The sequence below is a fragment of the Ochotona curzoniae genome, unplaced genomic scaffold (assembly GCF_017591425.1).
Source record: "Ochotona curzoniae isolate NIBS_2020 unplaced genomic scaffold, NIBS_Ocur_1.0 contig_3622, whole genome shotgun sequence".
NCBI classification, from domain to species: domain Eukaryota; kingdom Metazoa; phylum Chordata; class Mammalia; order Lagomorpha; family Ochotonidae; genus Ochotona; species Ochotona curzoniae.
In genome coordinates, this window is record NW_024465926.1 from 21,505,478 (window position 1) to 21,530,466 (window position 24,989).

At 38.4% G+C, this 24,989-nt stretch overlaps 1 pseudogene; it reads right to left on the reverse strand.

Moving 5' to 3' along the window:
- Window positions 1-24,513: 24,513 nt before the first annotated feature.
- Window positions 24,514-24,776, reverse strand: LOC121157805 (annotated as a pseudogene).
- Between the last annotated feature and the right edge of the window lie 213 nt (window positions 24,777-24,989).

The window sequence follows — 24,989 nt, forward strand, 5'->3', positions numbered from 1 at the left end:
TGACCAATCAACTTAAAGAGAACCAAGGCACACCAATCAGGGCAAAGGGCCAATCACAGGGCAGGAAATGGTCAGTGCCCCCAACAATCGTCAACAAGCAAAAAGCTCCAGCAAGGTTCTTTTCCACACTGACCATATTCCTAGAACTTTCTCTAGCATGGCCTTTCTGTTGCTGAATGAGACTGGAATTTTGGTTGAAGGCATTTTTGTGTCTCCTGTACTTAGATGGCTGCATTTCAGGATGTCTTTTCTGGTGCTTAGAAAGATTAGATTAACAGTGGAAAACTTTTTTGCATTTGTTGCACTCATAAGGATTGTCTTCAGTGTGAACTCTGGTGCTGACAAGTGAAGACTTCAACTGGAGGGTTTCCTGCCTGCCTTCTTCAGGCCCTTTTCCAATGTAAACCTTACAGCACTTAATAAGGTTAGAATTTTAGCTAAAGGCTTTCCTGCATTCGTTGTACTCAGAAGACTTCTACAGTGTGAACTTCCTCTAGTGTGGTGTAAAATAAGGGCAGAACTGTCACTGAAGGGACTCCTACATTCTGAACATTCATTATACTTTTACCCAGAATGCTTATGTGATAAGACAGAAAGGCCCTAAGAATGCATACAGTGCTGGTAAATCTTCATTTGTATTTTTAACTTTGCTGAGCACCAGAAAATACACACTAGATAAATGCATTATGGATGTAATGAATGTGGGAAGATCTTCATTAACAGCTCTCATCTTGTTTGGCACCAGCAAGTTCCTAACACAGAAAGACCTTTTCAATGCAGAGATTATGGGAAAGCCTTCTGACAAACATCCAAATTTGTTCTGCAGCAAAAGAGCCATACTGGGGAAAGACCTTATAAGCTTGCCAAATTTTTAACATGGGATGGTCTGTGACATGTAAAATGGATATGCTAAGAGGAACATGAGATTAAGAAATCATTTGTTCCAGAGGATTGCAGTTACTATGCAAGCACAGAAATAGGGTACTTTCTGGGTGTTAGGCATTCTTCTAGGCCCCGTGTTACAAGGATAAATTATAGAGAGTTTTTGCTCCCATAGTCCAGTAGAGGAAGTAAACTTATGGACAGAAAATAATACTATGTATAATAAGGCTTATAAAAACATACATGAATTTATAAGCTATATTTATGGCACAGAGTATGAATCATTCTCTTATGGGATTACCAAGACTTTGACTTTGAGAAATAAATTGGAGTTTTCTCTGCTGCTGTGAAGGCAAAAAGTATTCTAGGCAGAAAGAACTATGTGTGCAATGCTATGGGATGTGCAGTGAGGATATTCAGTTTGGCAAGATTTGAGTGAAAGGTGAAAATGGATTGCAGCTGGAAATCATGTCAGAGTATAGGCAGAAATCAGCTTATCAAGGGTCTGTAGCTATTGCTAGAATGTTTGGACTTTATCATATAATTCTCTTGGGGGTTTGGAGGTGTTGATAGAAGTAATTGGGCAAGTAGCTGGGGTTCCATTCCTACCACTACTCATGTAGGAATGACTCACCTTCAGATTTGTATATATTATAAGTGTCTTCACTTTGGTGTGGACTTCAGTGTCAGAATTCATTCTTCTCAACAATTATCCATTGAGAGTACGTATTGAGTTCTAACATTATACTGTACCACTCAATTTATAACCTGTACAAAACTTTCTTCCCAATGTGGAAGAAGTCACAAATCCAAAGCTCAGAGGCAGGTGTTTGGTGCAGTGGTTGAGATGGTGCTGGTGATGCTTACATATTGTGTCAGAATACCAGGATTTGAGACGTGACTCTATTCCTGATTGCAGCTGCCTGATACTGTGGACTCTGGGAGGTAGCAGATGACTCAAGTATTTGAGGCCCTGCCAACCCATGTGAGTGACCCACATGGAGTTCCTGGCACCTAGCTTTTGCTTGGCCAAGTCTTCATTGTTATAAGTACATTTTAAGAGTGAACCAGCAGGATCTGTTATGGTAGCCTAGTGGCTGAAGTCCTCACCTTGCACCCACTGGGATCCCATATGGACACCAGTTGTTTTTTTTTTTTTTAAGATTTACTTTTTATTTTAATTGGAAAGTTGGATATACAGAGAGGAGGAGAGACAGAATGGAAGATCCTTTGTCCGTTGATTGATGTCCCAAGCAGCCGCAATGGCTGAGCTGAGCCGATCTGAAGTCAAGGAACCAGGAGCCTGTTCCAGATCTCCCATGCAGGTGCAGGGTCCCAAGGCTCTGGGCCATTTTTGACTGTTTTCCTAGGCCACAAGCAGGCAGCTGGATGGGAAGCAGGGCCTCCAGGATTAAAACCGGCGCTCATATGGGATCCCGGTACATTCAAGGTGAGGACTTCAGCTGCTAGGCTACCATGCCGGGCCCCATGGGCACCAGTTATAATCCCGGCAGCCTTGCTTCCCATCCAGCTGCCTGCTTGTGGCCTGAAAACAGTCAAGGACAGCCCAAAACCTTGGAATCCTGTACCCGAATGGGAGACCCAGAAGAGCTTCCTCGCTCCTGGCTTCGGATTTGCACAGCTCTGGCTGTTGTGGCCGCTTGGTGAGTGAATCAACAGGCAAAAGATGTTCCTCTTTATCTCTCCTCTGTATATCTGACTTTCCAATAAAAATAAAATAAATGTCTTTTTAAAAAAGAGTGAACCAGCAGAAGGGAGGTCTCTGACCATCTTTCTGTCTCTGTTTTACAAAAGAAAAAAGGAATCCACAAGTATGGGTGACAACTACAGTAGGGCAGTAAGCAGATGAGTGATTAGAATAGGTTTGCTTCTAGGAAATCTCACTCTTGGTTGCAATTTGAAAAGTAGATTTGAGAGTAGGAGACTAGGCAGTAAATGAAATCATAAAATTAGTAGGGGTTGAGGTACCTTAAAAGTGGAAATGAAATGACATTTTATTAGTTTGAATGCTAGGTTTTTGGCTGAGAGGAACACATCTACTGAAACGAAAATAGAAGGAAATGTAGGAAGATAAGGAAGAGTCATTGCACTTTAAATATTTAGGATGATATTGGAATAGGAGGCCGTTGAGAGATAGAGGAGGAGGGACAGTAAGAGTTATCTAGAGGGCAGAGTTTCAAGAAGGCAGGTATCAGCAGTGTCCAGAGATTCAGGGAGATCCTTTAAAACAGGCCAGGAAGTCTTTACTTGATTGATTTGGCAAACTCAGAGGCTTGGGTGATTTGCAGTGGGCTGAGGAGTGAATGAAAGGCAAGGAAGTGGAGATGGTGAGAATAGACACTGCCTTTAGGAGAGTGATGGTGAAGGCAGAAGCAGAGAGCATTATTGCCTGAGAAAATGCTGGAGGCAGAAGCATGAGTTTATTCATTTATGCTGGAGAGGAATCCAGAAAGATGGAAAACTGAAGGTAATGATGTGTTTGTGTATAATTGTAAACAGAGATCCCTGAGAAGGTGGGAGAGATCTGGTTTTTAACACAGGTCTTTGCTGAGAAATGCTATTTATTGGATAGCAAATGCATATGTTTGCATATACCCACATTTGAGGATTTGTGGGGCAAATGAATTTATAGAAAATTTTTTGAAGTTAATTTTTCTTTTATCAGGGTACTGAAGGATTAGAATGTTAAGGAACTGTGTAGTCTAAACGATGTCTTTTATGAATAAATTTTATTATCTAAGACATTAGGATTTCTGACTAGCAAAGCTACGTTTGTTTGAGTCTATGCCTTAATCTCTAGAATGTTCAGAAAATGGAGACTCCTTAAGAAACTCTCATTTTGGGCCTGGCATGATGGCACAGTGGTCAAAGTCCTCACCTTGCACACGCCGGGATCCCATATGAGCGCCGGTTCTAGTCCCGGCAGCCCTGCTTTTCATCCAGCTCCCTGTCTGTGGCCTGGGAATGCAGTCGAGGACGACCCAAAGCTTTGGGACCCTGCACCTGCGTGGGAGACCCAGAAGAGGCTCTTGGCTTCGGATTGGCTCAGCTCCAGCCGTTGCGGCTGCCTGGGGAGTGAATCATTGGATGGAAGATCTTCCTCCCTGTCTCTTCTCTCTGTATATCCGCCTTTCCAATAAAAATAAAATAAGTCTTAAAAAAATTAATTAAAAAACTCTCATTTTTCACTTTCTTAATTTCTTATTCTCATGACTTTGTATTTCCCATGAGTCTCTGCTTTTCCATAAATATAGAAAGTACCTGATAGCATTCAGCAGTTTTTCATCCACCAGTAAGAATCCACTTCTTAGATAAAATATTATTTAATATTCCACAATTGGATTCTATTAGAGATGCTAGTGACCTTTTAGACAAACCAGCTGTGTAAGCTATAAGCTTTTGGGATGAGGAATAGCATCTTATTCTCTGAATAGTTGGTGGTGTCTTAAAAACACCAGGGGTTTACAATAATCTGTTAACTGTTTGTTATCATCTTGCCTGGAGAGTTGGTGATGAGGTGAATGGATGGGAAGATTGGTTGGCATATACCTCTGAACTGGAAACTAAAATCCTGTATTTATACTTAAATTTTCTACTCATTGGCATTGTAGAGTTACGGAAACATATTAAATTCTATGGATCAATTTTTTTTTTGCTTTACAGAAACATGTGCTATAGCATCCACAGGTGGTTCATAAAGGAATCACCCTTATTTAGTAATTAAGAGGAAGCTTCAGCCTAATAATATACAGTGTTCTGACAGTGGGCTTGTTAAAGTACGAAATGGCCTTTGGGGAGAGCTACATTTTGCACAAGTTCTCTGACCACAGTATTTGTTAGTGATTATTAGCGTCAGGGTTGCTCTTTCAGACAGGGACAAGTTGGGCTCCTTTGGGTCTAAGACGCATAAATCTCTGATGATTGTTTTCTCCACACTGTAATTTACCAAAAGACTCATGTTCCTGGTATATTCTCCACCCCTGGGAGCACTCCCTGAACTTGTGTTATTACAATTTCCAATGTGTGTTTACTGATTTTTATGGTGCCAATAACTGTGGGTTTATTTCCTACTGGTTGACTACCGTTCTTGTTACCTGTTTTTACTTTTAATTTTTCCCCAAACATGCAAAATATGTTTTTCTCTGAACAGTACCCAAATATGAGATTGTAAAAGGGAATTGATAATAGTATGCTGTGCTCTATACTGTGAAATGAGCTAATCAAATCGACTTTTTAATTGCTATAGTAATGATTTAGATGTGCAAAAATTGTTCAAGTTAAATTTGCATGACTAGTTAATTAAGCAAGACTCACAATTGGCAAACATAATTAGCACTCCAAAATTGAAAACACATTGTGATCTTAATTTGGATCAAAACACAACAGCACAAAATGATCAAAATCCCTTTCCTTTCATTGTCTCTTGGTTTTATTGTAATTTTCATATTTATATTTAAAATATTCTATTTTTTTGATAGGCAGATTTACTACACACACACACACACACACACACACGCACACACACACACACACACACACAGATCTTCCATCTACTGTTTTACTCTCCAAATAGGTACAAAGGCCAGGGCTGGGCCAGATTGAAACCAGGAACCACATGCTTCCAGATCTTCCACATGAGTTTAAGGGCTAAAGTGATTGGGCCATCTTCTGCTGCTTCCCCAGGCACATTCACAGGAAGCTGGATCAGAAGTGGAGCATCTAGGACTTGATACAGTGCTCCTTTTAAAAGATTTATTTGTTTTTATTGAATCAGATCTACAGATAGAAGGAGAGACAGAGAAAGATCTTCCATCTTCTGATTCACTCCCCAAGTGGCCGCAACGGCCAGAGCTGAGCTGGTCTCCCATGCAGGTGCAGGGTCCCAAGGCTTTGGGCTGTCCTTAACTGCTTTCCCAGACTACAGTGAGCTGAGCTGGAGGGGAAGTGGGATAACCTGGGCATGAATTGCCACTCATAAGGGAACCCTGGGTGTTTAAGGCAAGGACTTTAGCTGCCAGGCTACTGTACCTGGCCTAACAGCATAATTTTCAAATGACATTTGTTATGTGTAATTTAGGATCTTTTTTTTTTAAGATCAAGAGTAATGCTTTGCTGTTAAAGCTTGGATTCCTTTCTTTTATCATTTTCATTTCTCCTTAATTATGTCCTAGAGGCATAGTTTTGCCGTTTAACCATCCAGTTAATTTTGTATATTTTTCGGGATACAGAATGTGCTTAAAACATATGTAGGATTGTTTTTATATATTTTGTAAAATCTTTATAAATGTTGTTATATTATATATATCATTCTATTTTTTAAAAATTTTATGGCGCAGTTCCATAGGGTCTGAGATTCTCCACCCCGCTAAATTTCCACCCCTGATTGATTTACCTCATATTATTACAATAGTATAATCCTTCATGAAGAGTCATAATTCCATCAGTTTGTTGTTTAAATGTGCCCTGAATTTGTTGGTATAGACAATGTCAGACAGTCCAGCATCCCAATGTCTAGGCATGTCCAACAGTTCCATTGGGAGTCCATCTTTGATTTGGAAGTATGGATTCATGTTGCATTGTATCTTCACATCTGGATATGGCAGTCTCTATTACTCCATCACTATACATTCCTTTAAGTGAGAAGCCACAAAACAAAGTTAACAACAGGTATGAAGTTTAAAAAAAAGTTACAGCACAACGGAGTAAAAAAAAAAAAGCCACTGAATAACCAACACATGGGTGAAAAAAGTAAGCACAAAAGCCTCTTGGGTAAATGATGTTACCATTGCGATCCATGAGCCAGTGTTGAACTTGAAAAGAGAAAATAAAGTATTTGGAAGAAATAAAAATGAAAGTAAAAACATCAAAACACATGGGATGCAGCAAAAAACAAGACAAAATAAAAAAAAACAATATGAAACGGGTTATGGAACTTACAATTTGTATGATGGTTCCCTTATATTAGAGAGAATATATGGTATTTATCTTTTTGGATTGACTTATTTTACTGAGAATATTGGTCTCTGATTGGAACTATCTAGTGGCAAATGATAAAATTTCATTCTTTTTAATAGCTGATTAATATTCCATGGAGTAGATGTACCACTGTTTCTTTAACCACTCCTCTTTGGACAGGTATCTGGATTGTTTCCATGTCTTTGCTATTGTAGATTGTGCTGCTGTAAATATAGGATTACAGATTTATTTATTAAATAAAATAAATCTTTTAAAAAAAGAAATTAATGTTATCCACATTTCAAATCAATTGGATACTATTCTCCAAATGGTAGGGTGCTTCTATTCTCAGTGTTTAAAAGCCTTCCATTTTGTTACCTATACATGGAATTTGAAGACTTGTGAATTTTTACTAACCTAATGGAAAGTGTGATTACATATGAATCTTAGAACTTTTTATTAGTCTATTGAGCACCTGAAATGGACTTAGTTTGAGTTCTGATGTAAATGTAAAATACACCCAGATTTTGATGATTTTATGTAAAATAGTATCACATGAATAGTTTCAGTATTGATTATACATGGAAATAATAATTTGTATATACTAGGCTAGATAAAATATACTATTAAAACTAATTTCTCCTAATACATTTAACTATTTAAAGAAAGGTTTATTGTATTTTTATTGGAAAGTCAGATATACTGACAGGAGGAGAGATAAAGAGGAAGATCTTCCATTCTTTGATTCACTCCCCAAATGATCACAATGGCCAGAGCTGAGCCAGGAGCTAGGAAATTCTTCAGGGTTTCCCATGTGGGTGCAGGATTCCAAGGCTTTGGACTGTCCTTGACTGCTTTCCCAGGCCACAAGCAGGGAGCAGGGTGGGAAACTGGGCTATTGGGATTAGAACCGATGCCCATCTTGGATCCTGACGTGTGCGAGGTGAGGACTGTCGCCGCTAGGCTACTGCTCCAGGTGCAATACATTTTACTTTTTAAAACTGTGCATTTAGACCAATCTAAAGTGCATATGCATCTCTCAATATGTTTTCATTATAAGCACTGGCATAGGAACACCTGTGTTATTTTCAGTATTCTTGGTAAGAAAAGACTTCCTTTCTGTTTTTTGTTTGCTTTGTTTCAGTGCACTTCTAAATATTCATCTTTATTTCTGATGCTTGTGATTGGTGTTTCATACTTGTGCTGTTTGATAAGAATGTTGTCTTCACCTCCTGCTTTGCTAAGAGTAGGTATGATAAATGAAAATTAAAGTTTATCGCTTTTGCTGCATCTATTAGGAAGACCTTGTATAATCTTTCTTTAATCTTTTAGTATTGTCAGATACATTGATTGATCTGTCTTTCTTTTCTTTTTTATATGAAAATATGCTGACATCCTGGGATAAACTTAACTGGCTATTTGACAGTCCTTTACACCCTACTGAATTTTATTTGTCTAACTTTTCTTTAATTTAGGCATTTCCCATTTACAGTTTCAGATGAAATTGCTCTGTAATATTGAGTTTTTGTTCTCTCTGTATTGGCATCAAATTCCCACTACAATTGCTAATTCTAATAGTCAGCACTTATTTGGTAGTTACTATTCCCAGGGTTTTTGTAGGCAGTATCTCATTAATTTTCAACAATTCTTTTAAAAGGTAGATTATCATCTTACCTATATGGAGGAAGAAGCTAAGATATATGTAAAATAATTTGCCTAAGGATAACATTTTGATTTGGACACAGTGTTAGATAGATATCTCCAAAAATCCTCCCAAAACAAAGTGCTGAGTGGAGTATTTTCTTTTTTAAAAAAGTACTAAAATAGATTATATACTTAAAAGAAAGTAGGGGGATGCCTCAGATCCCCATGTTGTTTTTATTGTTCGAACTTGGCTTTTAATGGACCCTTTACTGGGGAGCAAGAGATTAAACTAGAGTCCTGAGGAAAGTGGACAAGTGCATTAAAGGCTCTGGAATGAGTCAGGACCCTGACAAGTGACCTATATAATAATGAAATAGGAAGAATAAAAAGCTACTCCATTATCCCTGCAATATTTTTAAGATAGACATGAAGGAAATCTTTCTTTTAACCTTGTTTCCAAGTGAATGTTTTGAAGGATACAGGTGAAGGGAAGGACCAGGGTTTATATTGCCAGATCTTGTAAGTTTTGAAAGAGCACTTTGAGAAACAAGTGTTTTCATTGTTATTCAGTTCTAAATCTTTCATAAGTTCCATTGTTATTTTCCCTTTAATCTTTGATTATCTATTTTTCATAATTCATTTACATTATTCTCATATCTACTATGCTTTTTATTTATTTAAAGTCTATTGCTTCCCAGATTCTCTGTTCTCATTTGGAACAAGAGATTTCTTCTTCAATTTGCTACTTTATTGTTATATAAAATTTAGCTTTATTCATTCAGAAAGGCACGGTTATTTTTTAGTAACAACTGATACTTAAATAGGTTTACAAATGTATTTTGTTAAGTTCATTGCTAATTAGGCTCCTACTTCCTAGATTTGCATTTATTTTTCTCTTTGCTGACATATATCCTTTTATGACCGACTGCAGTAGGAGAAACACAAATTTTGCTCCATGTACAATTCTCATTATTTTCCCTTATCACTTGGAAGCTATTTCCCCACTGGCTGCTGGCATCAATTCAGTGATGAGAAGCCTGCTTTCAGTCTAATGACTGCTTCTTTGTAGGTAATCTGTCTTCTTTCCTGGTAGCATTTAGGATTTTCTCCTTATCCCTGCTCTTCTGAATTTTCACGATGGTATGCTTAGATGTGGATTTATTTTTGCTTTCCTCTCTCAGCAGTTGGTGTAAACATTCAGTCTAAGAGCTCATGTCTTTCTTCACTCATCAGCCTGGAAAATTCTCCTCCATTCTCAGCCATTATTTTTGCTGATGGTGCTTCTGCGTCCCTTCCTCTGGTCTCTGCTTATAAAATTACAGGCCATCTGTGTTGAGCTTCTCCCTTTCTCACATTTTCTGGCCCTTTATCTTGAAAGGCCTTTATGTTTTTAATAATTGTTACATCTTATTAAAATAATAAAGTAATTACAGTATTTAAACTTTGAAATTATGTAAAATTTCTTTGTGCTAGATACGTGTAATACTTTCTCCAATTTGAGAATAAGTTGTTGATCTGATACTCTGTTACCTCAGAATACCTAAGTGTGTAATTCCTGCTCAAGAGGTTCTCCTGAATCAGGAAATTGACATCAGTGTAGTCCCACTATGTAATCCTCAGATCCCATTACAGTTTCCTAATTATTCCAGTCATGTCCTTTATAAAGAACTGATCTAATTCTGAAATACGTGTTACGTTTAGTTGCTGAGTCTTTTTAATTTCCTTCAGGATAAACATTTATTTATTGATTTGTTGACTGCACGTATCTTCATCTTTCTGAAAATAAATAGACCAGTTATTTTTTAGGATGTTGCCTATATTTTTAAAAATGTTTTTTCATGATTCATTTTAGGTCATCCATTGTGGCAGTGTCTGTGTGTCAATGTGCCTTACTCTTGGTGTTAGTAACTTTGATCACATATCTAAGTGTTGCCACATTTCTTCAGTAAAAGTTATAATTTCTGTCTTGATACTAAGTTTGGAAGAGATACTTTGAGAAGATGCAAATATCCCAGTAAACATTAACTTTCCCTGTCTCCATCCCCTCAGTCTCTGGCAACTGTCATGCTGTTTTCTCACTATATGAATTTGGTGTTCATAACAGAAATATTATACAATATTTATCTTTCAATGGCTGGCTTATTCTATATTTACTTATTTAGATAAATGTGGACTTATAGATATTTACTATGTTCTATACATTCCAATTCATTATTATTATTGTTTCCTTTTAATCAGATTATCAGCTTTGACTGCAAGGAACTTTAGCTATGGAGAGCACCTTCAAATTGGCTTCTGTGCCTTTTCAACAGGTCCTTCATTGTTTTAAACACTTTCTGAATTACAAGATGTTCCCTGCCCGTCTTGTACTTTTCCTGTGTTAACTCCAGATCCAACTATTTCTCCAAAGTACCCTGGTCCCTTTAGTTAGAGAATGTTAGAATTCAGGAACTGGATTCTAGGTATTCTGACTGCTACTAATTGTCAGGGTTGTTTTTTTTTTTTTTTTAGCTGTCTTCAGTGGATAGAACTAAAAATTTCATATATATTTATTATGTATGTACTTTTAAAAAAGTCTGAAGGTGAATGGTTAGCTTGAAGTTAAGTGCTGGTAAGATACCTGGGTCCTACATCAGAGTACCCGGGTTCAAATCCTGGCTCTGGCTCCTGACTCCAGATTCTTGTTTATGATGCACACCCTGGGAGACAGTGGTGATAGTTCAAATAATTGGGTCCCTTCCACCCACATGGGAGACCTGGATTGTGTTTCTGGCTTCCAACTTTGGCCTGGCCCATGGTAGACCAGCTGGTACATGCTTTGGGGAAACGAACCACTGTTAGACTTTCTTTTCTCTCTCTCCCTCCCTTTCTAATGAATTTATATTCAAAATGGAAAAATTGTTTCTTTCCATTTGTATGTGTGTTGTGCGTGTATAAATCTATGGATTAGTGATACCGTTGCTTCCAGTTTGACACTATAGGATTTGCTATGACCTTACTCCATTGCTGATTGGTAACTACTTTCCCTGACAATGGGAAACCAGTTTATTATCATCTACAAACAGAATATTACCATACAACTTTACTGTGTTTTTAAGCACCAGAGCTATGGAAAAAAGTGTATCCAGAGAAATGTTGTTTCCTGACTTCTTACTACTTCTTACTACTTTTCTCATGAGTACCCACCCTGTTTATCACTGACAACTAGGAAGTGACTATGCTGATTAGTTACTATTTTGTCTGTCTTTTGCACAAATGAGCAGGCATGTAATTTATTGTATTTCTTTGTTACTTGATAAAGAGTAGTATAAAGAGTAGTATACTGCAGGAAGGCACAATGCCACTGTGTAGGAGTGCTTATTCAATTATTCTCTTATGTATGTGCATATGGAATGCCTTCAATAAATTATAATACTTCAATGAATAATCTTGAAAGTGTGTTTTTTATATTCCTAAAGGTATATGTTCAGGTTAGATTTCTGAATGTGATATTGCTGAGTTAAAAGATGTGTGCTTATGTGACTTGTTAGATATGGCCAATTTCTCCTGCAGAGGAATTCTGTAAGTATATCTTTGCATAAGCAATGCATTTATTTCTTCAGTCTTGCCAAGATAATATGTCACCATCTCTCAAATTTTCCAAATAAATGAGAAATGACATCTTAGTGTTTTAAATTGTGCTCCTTTCATTGTGAGTGGGATTGACTGTTCTTCATAGGTTTAAGGGACACGTTAGATGCTGTGTGTGTGTGTGTGTTGGTTTTGTCTCTCTGTTACTGTTATCCATTTGAGCTTTTGGTCTCTTCATGTTTAAAATCTTTTATATGTTAGAGATAATTAACCCCTTGTCCCTGGTATGTATTGTAATATATTCTCATGGTTTGTTAAAATCTTAAATTTTGCTTCAGATATTTTTTGTTTCCTCATACACACTTGCTTTTCCATTTTATATTAAAATTTATTGATCCTTCATTACAAATTTGTAACAAAAATGTTTATTTTATTTTTACCTAAAATGTGGAGTTACAGAGGGAGTGAGGCACAGCAAAAGAGATCTTCCATTTGCTGCCTCATTCCACAAATGGCTGCAAGGGCTGGAGCTAGGCTGACCCAAAGCCAGGAGCCAGAAGCTTTCTCTGAGTCTTCCATGTGGGTGCAGGAGCCCACCACATTCCCAGGCCATAAGCAGAGATCTGGATTGGAAGCGGAGCAGCTGGGACTTGAATCAGTGTCTATTTGGGATGCTGATACTGTAAATGGAGGTATAGCCTACTGTCCCAAGCATTGAATTGATGCCTGCAACTGGGTTTTGAATCACATTGAAACTTTTATCTAGCCTATGGGGTAAATAGCAAGTCATAGGCCTCATCGCTCCGGCTTTATTATTTCTTCATTTCAATATTTTTGTCTATTCTCTCTTATTTGTTTTTGTACTTAAAATTTGGTTTCAGCTTCTCTAGCTCTATGGAAAATTTGTTGATATTCTTCTTGGGATTGAGTTTAATATGCCAGTCAATTGAGAAAGTTGATTTTGAATCATTCTGTCCAAGATTAGACATGGATTATACTTCCATGTGTGCAAATCTACCTGTTTCATTGTGGAATACATTTAACATTTTATTTTGCTTAATTTAATTACTGTATCAATTTTCACTGTAGTTACTATACCATAGCCTCTTGTTATTGCCATCTCATCCTTCTGCTTATCTTAACCCTTGCTTCTATTTCTTTATTTCCTTTTCTTTTTAAAAATGATTTATTTATTTTTATTGAAAAGGTATACGTACAGAGAGGAGAGACAGATAAAAAGACCCTGCGGGCCCGGCATGGTGGCCTAGCGGCTAAAAACCCCACCTTGAGCACACTGGGATCCAATATGGGCGCCGGTACTAGTAGCCTAGTGGCTGAAGTCCTCGCCTTGCATGTGCTGGGATCGCATATGGGCACAGGTTCCTTTTTTTTTTTTTTTTTTTTTTTTTAAGATTTATTTTTATTATTTTTTCATTGGAAAGGCGGATATACAGAGAGGAGAGACAGAGAGGAAGATCTTCCGTCCGATGATTCACTCCCCAAGTGAGCGCAACGGGCCGATACTATGCCGATCCGAAGCCAGGAGCCTCTTCCGGGTCTCCCACGCGGGTGCAGGGTCCCAAAGCTTTGGTCCGTCCTCGACTGCTTTCCCAGGCCACAGGCAGGGAGCTGGAAGGGAAGCGGGGCTGCCGGGATTAGAACCGGCGCCCATATGGGATCCCGGGCGTGCTAGGCGAGGACTTAGCCACTTGCGCCACTGCGCCGGGCCCACAGGTTCCTTTTTTTTATTATTATTATTGATTACATTGTATTATGTGACACAGGTTTATAGGCACTGGGATTTCCCCCTCCCCCAACCTGTCCCCCATGGTGGATTCCTCCACCTTGTTGCTGTAACATTTCAAATTCAGTCAAGATTCTTTCATTGCAAGTGTATACCAAGCATAGAGTCCAGCATCTTATTGTCCAGGTAAATTCAACGGTTTCTTGGGGAGGTCATCTCTGGTCTGAAGGCAGAGCCGGCAGAGTATCATCCCAATCAATTAAAAGCCCCGATATTACATCAGTAACAATTTATAACGTTATGGAATTAGTTGACATGGTATTGAGTAGCCAATATGTCAAGAGAGAGAGAGAAAAAAAAAGAATGCAAGTTCTGAACCACATCCTGTGACTTCTACATTGACATTTCACTTATTAGTTTATATACACCTTAAAATGGCTATAGATTACTACTCAGCTGTCTCATGTCTATTTTAATTTTAGTATTTAGCAGTTTATAGCGTTGAAGCATGATTTTGCTGAACCTGACTGCTTTTCGGGTAGTCTAACTCTCTAACTCTAACAAGGCATATGTCAACTGTTTAGGTGAACAGTTTTAGGAGGGGTGTGCAGAGAAATCTTCAATACCCTAGTGAGGAGTAACTGATCTTTGTGTCCCACCCAGTGAGTTATAAGTGCATCCCCACTGACTGTTTCCTGTCTGATTCCAAGTCTTCCTCGTTGTTCTCTGTTCTAGATTTTTGTTTGTTTGTTTGTTTGTTTGTTTGTTTTGAGGGGTTTCTGGAGCGAACCTGATGGTCATTCCAAAGTCGGAACCAGGCAAGGACCAGGGAAAGCTCCTCTCCCTAGTCCCGAAGGAAGTTTACTGTTCTTCTTTTGGGCACAGGTTCTAAGGTTCTAACTCTGGTGTCTCCGATTTCCATCCAGCTCCCTGCCTGTTGCCTGGGAAAGCAGTTGAAAATGGCTCAAAGCTTTGGGACCCTGCACCTGAGGGGAAACCTGGAAGAAGCTCCTGGCTCCTGCTTTGGATTGGTTCAGCTCTGGCCATTAGGCACTTGGGGTGTGAATCAGCAGACGGAAGATCTTTCTTTCTGTTTCTCCTCCTCTCTGTATATCTGACTTTCCAATAAAAATAAATAAATCATAAAATATTTTTCTAGTTCACTCTCAAATGACTCAAATGGCTGGAGCTGAGCAGATACAGTGCCAGGAGCCAGGAGCTTCTTCCTGGTCTCCCCTACAGATGCAGGGTGTAAAGGCTTTGGGTTACCTTCTGCTGGTTTCTCAGGCCATAAGCAGGGGGCTGGATGGGAAGTGGAGCAAGTGGGACATGGGATGGCGCCCATATGGTTTCCCAGTGCTCGCAAAGGAAGGATTAGCCAGTTGAGCCATTGTGCTTCTATTTCTTAATGATCCAGCTTCCCCCTAAACCATTTATGATTCTATAGTTTTTATTTTTGAATTTCTCTCCCTTTGCTCTTACATGATAATCTACAAAAAGTGACCTGGAAAGGAGTTTTGTTAATGGGAATGCTGGCTAGGTTGGAGAATCCTGGGTGGCAGGAGCTACAATCTCTATAGTAGGGCCTAGGTGGAATTAGAGGTCTTCAATGGGAAGCTGATCAATTACTCAGGAATGAGACACTGAACACAGATGGGGCTTCCCTTTAGAATGACTCATAACAGAATCAGAAAAATAAGGATATGAGATGAGAAAATAGGCAAAAATCCTGGAATTAAGATGATTAAATAGTGCAGTAGAATGAGCTTAGAGAATGGAGTCAGGCTGACTGCATTTGAAATTAGCTCTGCAGTTTCCTGGCAGGTTGAACCTGTTCCTTGTATGCGAGAAATATTAGCAGTATCAGTTTCAGGGTTGCTGTAAAATACTTCATATCTATTAGATATAGATATAAGCCGTCATTTCTCTTATCTGCGGGTTCCACATTTGTAGATTTAACCAATTCCATGTTCAAAACATTTGAAAAAAAAATTATCTACATGGGCCTGGCGTGGTAGCCTAGTGGCTAAAGTCCTCACTTTTGCATGCACCAGCATCCCATATCGGTGCTGGTTCGTATCCTGGCTGCTCCACTTCCCATCCAGTTCATTGTTTGTGGTCTGGGAAAGCAGTGAAGGATAAACCAGGGCTTTGGGACCCTGCACCTACATGGGAGACCTGAAAGAAGTGCCTGGCTGCTAGCTTTGGATCAAATCAGCGCTGACCTTTGCAGCCACTTGGAGAGTGAGTCAGCAAATGGAAGATCTTTTTCTCTGTCTCTTCTTCTTTCTGTAAATTTGACTTTCAATAAAAATAAATCTTAAAAATATTATCTGCACTGAAAAGAGACTTTCTTGTTATTCTCTAAACAATTGAGTACAGCTATTTACTTAGCATCTACATTGTATCAAATATAAGCAACCAAAGGATGATGTAAATTACACAGTTTAATGTGTGTAAGTTATGTGCAATTTTATGCTATTTTATATAATGTACTTAAGGAATCTGTAAACTTTGATATTCACAGGGGATCCTGGAACTGATCCCCTGTGGATACTGAGGAATAAACACATATTTGTAGTATGTGGATCATTAAATAATATAATACATTACATCACACAACTCAGACTAGAAAAAACTATACTATAATAAAATGTAAACCTTTGAGCTGTAACTGAAATTATTCTGCTCTTCACTCATCCCAGAACCGTCGAACATCTTTTAGTCTTTGTTAGAGAGGGAAGGAAGCAATTGGTCAATATGCTTCTCCTAGGGGCTGTGTCTGGGAACTCATGGCTTCTAATGTTGGATAGAAGATTGCAAGCTTGTAAAGATTTTGCTTTCCTTGTTTAATGGATGATGAATCCCATGAGTTTAGGGGATATTGTGCATGGACATGTTCTTCCCTGGGACCTTCCTCCCTGCTGGTCTGATTATTTTGATTGGATATTTTCCAGCTTGATCTGTAGGAAACTTTTTTTTTTAAAGATTTACTTATATTTATTGGAAACTAAGATCAGATTTATGGAGGGAAGGAGAGATAGAGAAAAAGATCTTCTGTCCGCTAGTTCACTTCCCACATGGCCCCAATGGCCAGAGCAGAGCTGAGCCAATCCAAAGTCAGGAGCCAGGAGCTGCTGCTTCTAAGTGAGTGCAGCGTCCCAAGCCCTTGAGCTTTCTTCACTGCTTTCCAGGCCATAAGTAGGGAGCTGGATGGGTAGTGGAACATCTGGGACATGAACTGGCACTCATGAGATCCTGGTGGTTGCAAGGTGAGGATTTAGCCATTGAGCTATCACACAAAGCCTCACGATACTGTTTTGACATTGGTGAACAACCAACGGAAAGGAAGACAGGGCAGAAGAAAGTAATGTTTTGATTTGTGTTGTAATGGCATGGATTTTGTCATTTGCAAAGGATCATAGCAAATACTGGCTTAGGGATGAGATATATGGATGTGAAATGGATCATCTTAAATATCTACTTTCGTACTAAAGCAGCAAGATTTTAGGTAGGAGGTAAAGGACAGTAGGACTGCAAGTTTACACCTTAATATATGATGGGGGAGTGTATTAGCATATAGTTCTGGGGGCAGTCTAATTTGGCAAAGCCAGTGGAGTTAAAAGTGTGCTTGGAAAGGTCTGGATATCATGAGAATTCCACTTAAGAGGAAAAAATAAAAGAACTGTTATATTGCCTCTCAGCCTTTTGGCTAAGATCAAGTGAAAAAACTATGATTTAGGAAACAAGTATAATTACTGTTGACAGGAGCAAGGAAAAAGGGAAGAAAGGCCAAGGAAAGAATGGAGGGACAAAGTCAATAAAATGAAGTGATAGAAAGGTCAAAAATCAAGTCAAATTTTATTTTATGTAATTCTGATTAATCTTATTTTACGTAAATTTGATTAATCTATCACAGGAGCAAGAACAAGAGCGAGAGTGAGAGAGTGAGGGATCTTCCTGCTATGTGCAGTTTTACTCCCAAATGGTTGCAACAGCCAGATCTGAGCCAGGACAAAACCAAGAGCAAGGAACTCCATGCTGGTCTGTCACATGAATGATTAGGTTATGGATGCCACTGTTACAAGTGACAGCTTAACTTTTTGCTCCACAATACCAGTCACTATCCCATAATTTTTTGTGGAGCATGTGAAAAGTTAAATTTTGCTGAGTTGAGTTTCCTCTTCTTTAATTTCTTTTTCCTGAGTATGAAAGAGCAGTGAACCTTAAAATAACCAAATAACGGTAAATCAACAGAATAGAGACAAGCTTAAGTGTCTGGCCTAGAAAATTAGTCTTTGAATAATCAAGTACAGGGTGCATTATGATCTTCATATGGGCATAGTAATTAGACTTAGGAATTTTTACTATGATGTTGTAATTTGTATGTGTGAGTGTGATGCTAGATAGTTTGGGTACAATATAATTTTAAAGTTAGCAACGAAAGAATTGATCTTGTGCTTTCTAAACCTGGTCGTCTTGGTTTATATTTATGGGAACTCCAGAAGGATAAAAAAAGACATGGATACACTTTAGAAATGACCACAGGTGCTCTGTTGCTTTAGTAAGGGAAGTCCTTCACCCATTAACATTGTGAATGTGTGTAGTGTGTAATCCTCAGTGCAGCTTTCAGACTCATTGCTGTGAGATACAACTGACTCTCGATTATAAATTATAAACAATTATTGGATTCTCATAGTGCATTTAAGATTATAGTTTTATGTTTACTTATAAAAAATATCACAAACCAAGCAAAGAACTTACTAAACATGCAGTGTGTGCTCAAACTGATTTAAAGCAGTAACAACAGGCATCTCCCTTGTGATTCTCAAAATGTTCCTTTTTTTCCTCTGCAGCGTGAATTCGAATGGTCAGCTTCAAAATTAATGTCTTTTCTAAGTGTTGCCACTTTCTGGACCTTGTATATTTATAGACAGAGAAAAATAAAATTGAGAATCCTAAAGTATGACATTTCAAGACTCAGGTTTGGGAGTTGCTTTGGTTAACAGTTAGGATATCTATTTTGTTGGAATTACAGTTACAAGTTCAGTTGTTTGCTGAGACATCTAGAAAGTGGAATCTTGGTTTTCCAGAATATCTTTATCAATTTATTAGGCACAGAATATATTTGTAACTCTGTAGCTCCTGCTATAGATTTCAGAGGATACAGAGAAGGTAATATTCAACTCAAGAACTCTTGAAATAAAACCTTTGAAATTTGATTTGAAGAAAATAAACATTCCTGAATTAATAGAATCATTCTTTTAAAACAATCTTCTTCAAGGCTTAGCTGGGAGAGTTTGTGAGTATTTAAGAAAAATCATATTATAATTAAAGTACACATAGTATAAATTGAAAATACCAAAACGTAACACTTCCACTGAAACTCTTTGTAGTCTAGCCTATCTTGCAAAGTGATTTTAACAAAAATGTAGAAATTCCTGAAGCCATGGTAGCTTTCCAATGACTTCAAATCTTCTGAAATGAAGTCCAAGATTTATACTCACTCTTTTCCATCCACTAAGTGCTCTGGATTTAGCAAACAACTTGGTACTGCTCTAATATTTCATTCTTACATTTAATAACCTTCCCAACTATATGAAAAGTAGAAAATAGGGGTTATATTTTAAGCTGTTTTTGATATTGAGACAGCATCTTGCAATATACTTTGGTACATTTAGTAGTAGATAGATACTACACCATTCACTTAATTGCTGATAATTTAAATAGTTTCACATAATTGAAATTTCTGTAATTTACTTTCTGTAAATGTTTGATTTAAAGAAGTTTATCCCATCATGAAATATGATTTTATTATATAGAAACTCGAGTCTCTGTTAAACTCATTATATTAAATGAAAGACTCCTGAATAAATAAGCCCCTCCATTGCCAGCATATACAGAGCCAAAAGAAAATAACAGAGGCAGTGTTGGAGAATGGAGCAAGCTCATTTCTTTTTTGTATTAATTAAAGAGGTTTTAGGGTTCAGTTGCTGGCTTCTGCCTGGCCCAACAATTGCAACTACCTCGGGAGTGAACCACCAGGTGGAAGATTTTGTGTCTCTCTCTGTTTCTTTCTTTCTGTATAGCTCTGCTTTTCAAATAAATATATCTCCCTCCCAACTTCCCCCTCCTGAATACGTGTATCTTAAGACAAGTAATTTATTTTTTATACTTGGTTTCCTTGGAGTACATCAAGCTTAGAGGGCATGAAATTTTACACTCATAAAGATATTTGTTTCTTAAGCCATTCAAATGTACTACTGACTTCCAATTTGAACTTGAGTGTTGAGGGTTGGTAGATCCTGTAAGTAGAATTGATTTCCTAAATAAATCCAATGTGTACCTTCTATAGTTGAATAAGAAATAGGACAGTGTTACTGGCATTAAAATAGTGGGTTTTCTAAGCTGACTTGGGAGGAGTTGGGGATGTCAACGATTTCATCCTAAGAATGAGTCTCAGTTTTATTCCTTTTAGGGCATAGCTTTTGTACTTTGTAACAGCTGCGGCATAACTCAAGTACCATTTGGACAAAGGTAGTAAAAACGATGACAAACCTCATTCAGAAGCCAAGTGAACTTTCCCTTCTACCTTTCTCTATTAGAAAAAAGTTTATCATCTTAAAGTCTATTATTGTTTAAAAAAAAAAAAGCTCCATAGTGCATCTCTAGTTAGAAACTTCCCATCTTCCTGTTGCCACTGTGACCTGCTGATCAATATCAGCTGCTGGTTCTGGGTGTCAATGAAACTGTCAGTTAGTAAGGCACAATGATCATTACAATACACATTAAGTCTCTAAATGAATGAGATTAGTAAGTATATCTTATATTTGATTTATTAACAGTAACATCTTTAAAACGTGCAGGATGATCCCATAACATATAATCTGCTCCCCAATGTGGCTTTTATTACTTTGTGCCCAGTGTACCCATCTCATTCTTCTTGATATTGCTCCCAGTTATTAGGATGGTGCCTTGGATTTAGCTGGCTTGCAATAAACACATCTTAAATGAAAGGATAAACTGGTGTTTTTTGCTGATGTTTAAGTCTTAATGCTGTGTCTGAAATACTATAATGGGTCTGGCGGGCAAGCAGCATGTGTGTGAAAGAGCCAGCAGGTTCTGCTTTCTATTTCTTTGTGTGCAGCAAAGAACTACACAACATTTCAGGAGTGGATGTGGTTGAGAGGGCTGAAGAATGGTGGTTGCTTCCTTTTCTGCTTGCAGTGTCCTATGTAATGATACTACAACTTTTATTTCTGTTAGCCTAACAGGGACTACAACACAACTCCAGGGGTCTTTATCTAATTCTAACTGGTAGTTCGTTCTTTTAGAAGAAAGATTAGATTACTCTAGTCCAAATACACTTAACACTGCATCTGCCATTTTCCTGCACACTCTTGCTATGAATGGTTTATGCAGCCTTGGCAATAAACTACCCAGAAGCACTTAGAGTTGTATTCAATGGAGATGCCTTGTTTACTTGTGCTTCAACATTATTTATGAATGCTGAATTGTGTCAGTGGTTACATTTAGTCCTTATGGACTTCATACCAATACTTACTCATCTCACTAAGCCTTGGTTTATTCTTAATTAATGTTCCCCCTTAGAGATCAGATTTAAAGAGACAGTAGGTCTCTTGGCATAAGGATGATTCCTCTGGTTTACATTTGCTTTTCCTTGATAGAAAATAGATCTGCTTTCTATAAAAAAAAATCTGGCCAGAGTAAGGCTAGTTGTCTGGAATTATCTATATCTAATAGAGCAAATTTAATGATTCAGGAGAGGCCTGGTGGATATTGTAACTCAGGGCTCTTGAAAAGATACACTGTGTTAATTTTCTGAACTTGGTCTCCTAGGTTGAATAACATTATTTTGGTAATGGCTCTACTGATTTAGCTGTAATTATTCGAGTATCCAGCACCTTGAATTCAACAAAAAGGGAATCCTAGCAGGTTAGAGAGTTACTGAATTCTGATGGGACCTATCCCCTATAGAGGACACTAGCTAGTAGGTGCAGAATCATTTCTACAGGATGATAAACTGCAAACCTCTTGACACAGTATGGAGACCGTTTTGCCCTCTGGTTCTGACCTTCCACCCTAACCTCTGTACACCACCCCCTACTCTCCTGCCTTCCAGGTGCACTAAAATATGTTCAAGCCATATTCTCTGTCTGTTCTGGGCTGAACTATACAAGGGCTTTCTGTCTGGAATACTGCCTGTTTTCCTCACCTCTGCCTCACTGTCTGTGATGACAGTAGCAGTGGTTAGGTGCTGTGCTAAGTAGGACTTGCATGGATTCTTCCATTGAATTTTTCTAACAACCCATTGGTTGTTTTTAATCTCATTTCACAGATAAAAAGACTGAGACTTAATAGGTTTAAGAGCCTTACTCAGGCTCACACTGCTGTTAAGTAGTAGCTTTGAGAGTCACAGCTCAGTAGTCTCACTAGAACATTTTCTAAATTTCACTGCCTCCTGGCATGTGAAAATAATGACCTCCTGGTCATTATTTAGGCATTACTTGCTCCAAAATCTTTCCTAATGGATTATGTGCCTTTCCTGTGTTTGCTCCTATTACACCTTCCATTTCTCTATTTGTAATACTCCTCTGCATTGCTTGTTTATTTGTCTGTATTACCTCTTCTCCAGAGCCTGTGAGGCCAGTAGCGTAGCATCTTGTCTGCTTTTATTGCCATTTTTACCCCAGGAATTATTGGGAAGCTTTGTATTCAGCAGGAGCTCAATAAATGTGCCTTTTGACACAACTTAATTCTGTTAAAAACTCTAGACAGTTGTTTTAGCAGGAAGAGGTTAATTTCAGTCTTACTGATTTCAGACTTTAATGAGGGAAATAGTCAATAATTTCTCCTTTTTCTGAGACTCCAGAATTATGTGACTAGATTGAGGCTTTCTTGCGGTTAACAGGGCTTACTCATGAGTCAGGGCCATCACTCAATCAGGTTTTTTGCTCATTTTAGCTAGCCTTTTTCTTACATTAAGTTCTTGTTACACAAAAAGATAAATCAGGAAGTGGCAAGTTACTCTGTAGCAACATTCATCAAAAGATCCTCATTTTTCATTTGACTTTTTACCTAATATATAATAGTGAAGCTAGAAAAGACATGGGACTGTAACTCACCAACCCTTTTTAATTAAGAGAGAAAACTCAGGCCTACAGAAGCACAAATTCATCTGCTAGTTAGTGGTCACACAAGAGCTACCATCCACACCTTTTATTTATTTGCTGCACTTAAAATATGAATGTTATCCAAAACCTCTTTTGACTTTTGTATTTATAGGGATAAATATGTTGTCTTTGTAACAATTTTTATAATTCATCTCAGCTCGGCAGTACAGAAACAAGAGGTTTAAAACATCTTACTAAAGTAAAATGTGCATTCAGAAAATTATATACTGCATGATGAGCTTTCATCAAATGATTACATACATGTAATCAGCACCATGATTTGTGGTAACTAATATAGAGAGTACCAAAAAACGTAATGTATATGAACAAGATTGACATTTGGAGATTTGATTGTTATTTACAGCCCTTGTTTATACTCTTGAGAAATAGTGAATTTTCTATTTACTATTTGTAAATTCTTTATTTAGTGAAGGACTAACCTTGAGATTATAAGCCAAATCAAAACAATGTCATCGTAAAATTAAAATAAAAAGAAGGAAAGGAAGAGAGTGGGTAGGGGATTGTAGGAGGAATAAAAAACATAGTGGGAAATATTATGCTCTTAAAACCATACATATAAAATGCATGAAGTTTGGTTTCTTTTCAACTGTTATCTCAGAGTTATTTACAGATGTGACTTTTAGCAGGAGTCTCTCACAGGATGGAGAGTAGGCTTCAGTCCCTGGGCTTGGGATCTGTATGCATCAGGAGGATATCCAACTCAGCATCCAGGTGTCCTTTGGGTTTCAGTGCGTGCGTATCTAACTAGTTGTCTGGCTGCTCCTTGTTCAATAACTGTGTATAAGGACACTCCCCCTGTTCCATAGCCTCTGTTTCTGCCTCCAAAATCCCCTCTTCTCTAACTATAATACCCTGATCTCTGCCACTAATTCTACTGCAATCTGTAACTCCATGCCTTAGGCCCCTTCTTCCAGTAGGTCCCAAACCTTGGCTACTACCTCTTCTTCTCCCCCACCCCTTTCTTGGGTAAGATTTATTTATTTCTACTGGAAAGTCAATTCCATAGAGAGAAGGAGAGATGGAAAGATCCTCTATCCGCTGGTTCACTCCCAAGCGGCCACAACAGGCTGAACTGAGCAGCTCCGAAGCCAGGGGCCATGAACCACAAACTTCCTCTTGCTCTCCCATGCAGACGCAGGGTTTCAAGGCTTTGGGCCATTTTCATCTGCTTTCCCAGGCCACAAGCAGGGCGCTAGATGGGAAGTGGAGCAGCCAGGACATGAACTGACACCCATAAGGGACTCTGGCACATGCAAGGTGAGGACTTTTAGCCACTAGTTCACCACGCTGTGCCCCACCACCTCTTATTAAGCCCATTTGGGGAACTATGGCTCATCCACCTCAATGCAACAACTTGCTTTCCCCTAGGTAGGGTCCTTATAGCATGTTCCTATATAGTCTTCCTCTGAACTGGCTTTTCTGAGTTATGGTCAGGCCTTGTCCTCTGGTTGCTTCCCTGGCCAGGGCTGCTAGGGATTAGCCTTACTGTGCCTGAATGTTACTCTTACCCAAGCACTGCTTTAAGCTCTGCTTAACTTTAAATGCTGCTTGGACAGAGGGTTTGCTGTCCATCTGCTGGGCCAGTCTTCTGTTTCTGGCACAGGCTAGCTTCTATTGTTGTTGCATCAAACCTGACTATTTACTGGCAAGGATTGTTTGTTCTTCAACATATTAGGAAAGCAGTCATTTACTGGCATCTTAGTGATGCTTTATAGTAAAACTTTCTGTGCTGACTGTGCAGCCATCTTCAAGTCAGAAGAACCAAAGGAAACACACACCTGTGCTTCTCCCGAGGCTGCTGCCATGGCAGGTCAGGGACTAGCTGGAACTCAGTTAGTGATGGTAGAGGGATTCCTGTTAACTACATGGTGCATAACTTGTAGAATATGTGGCTACTACTCGTTGGCCAACTAGCCTGATCTTCTCTGTCACTGGTGTTACCACAGCTGCAGTTAACA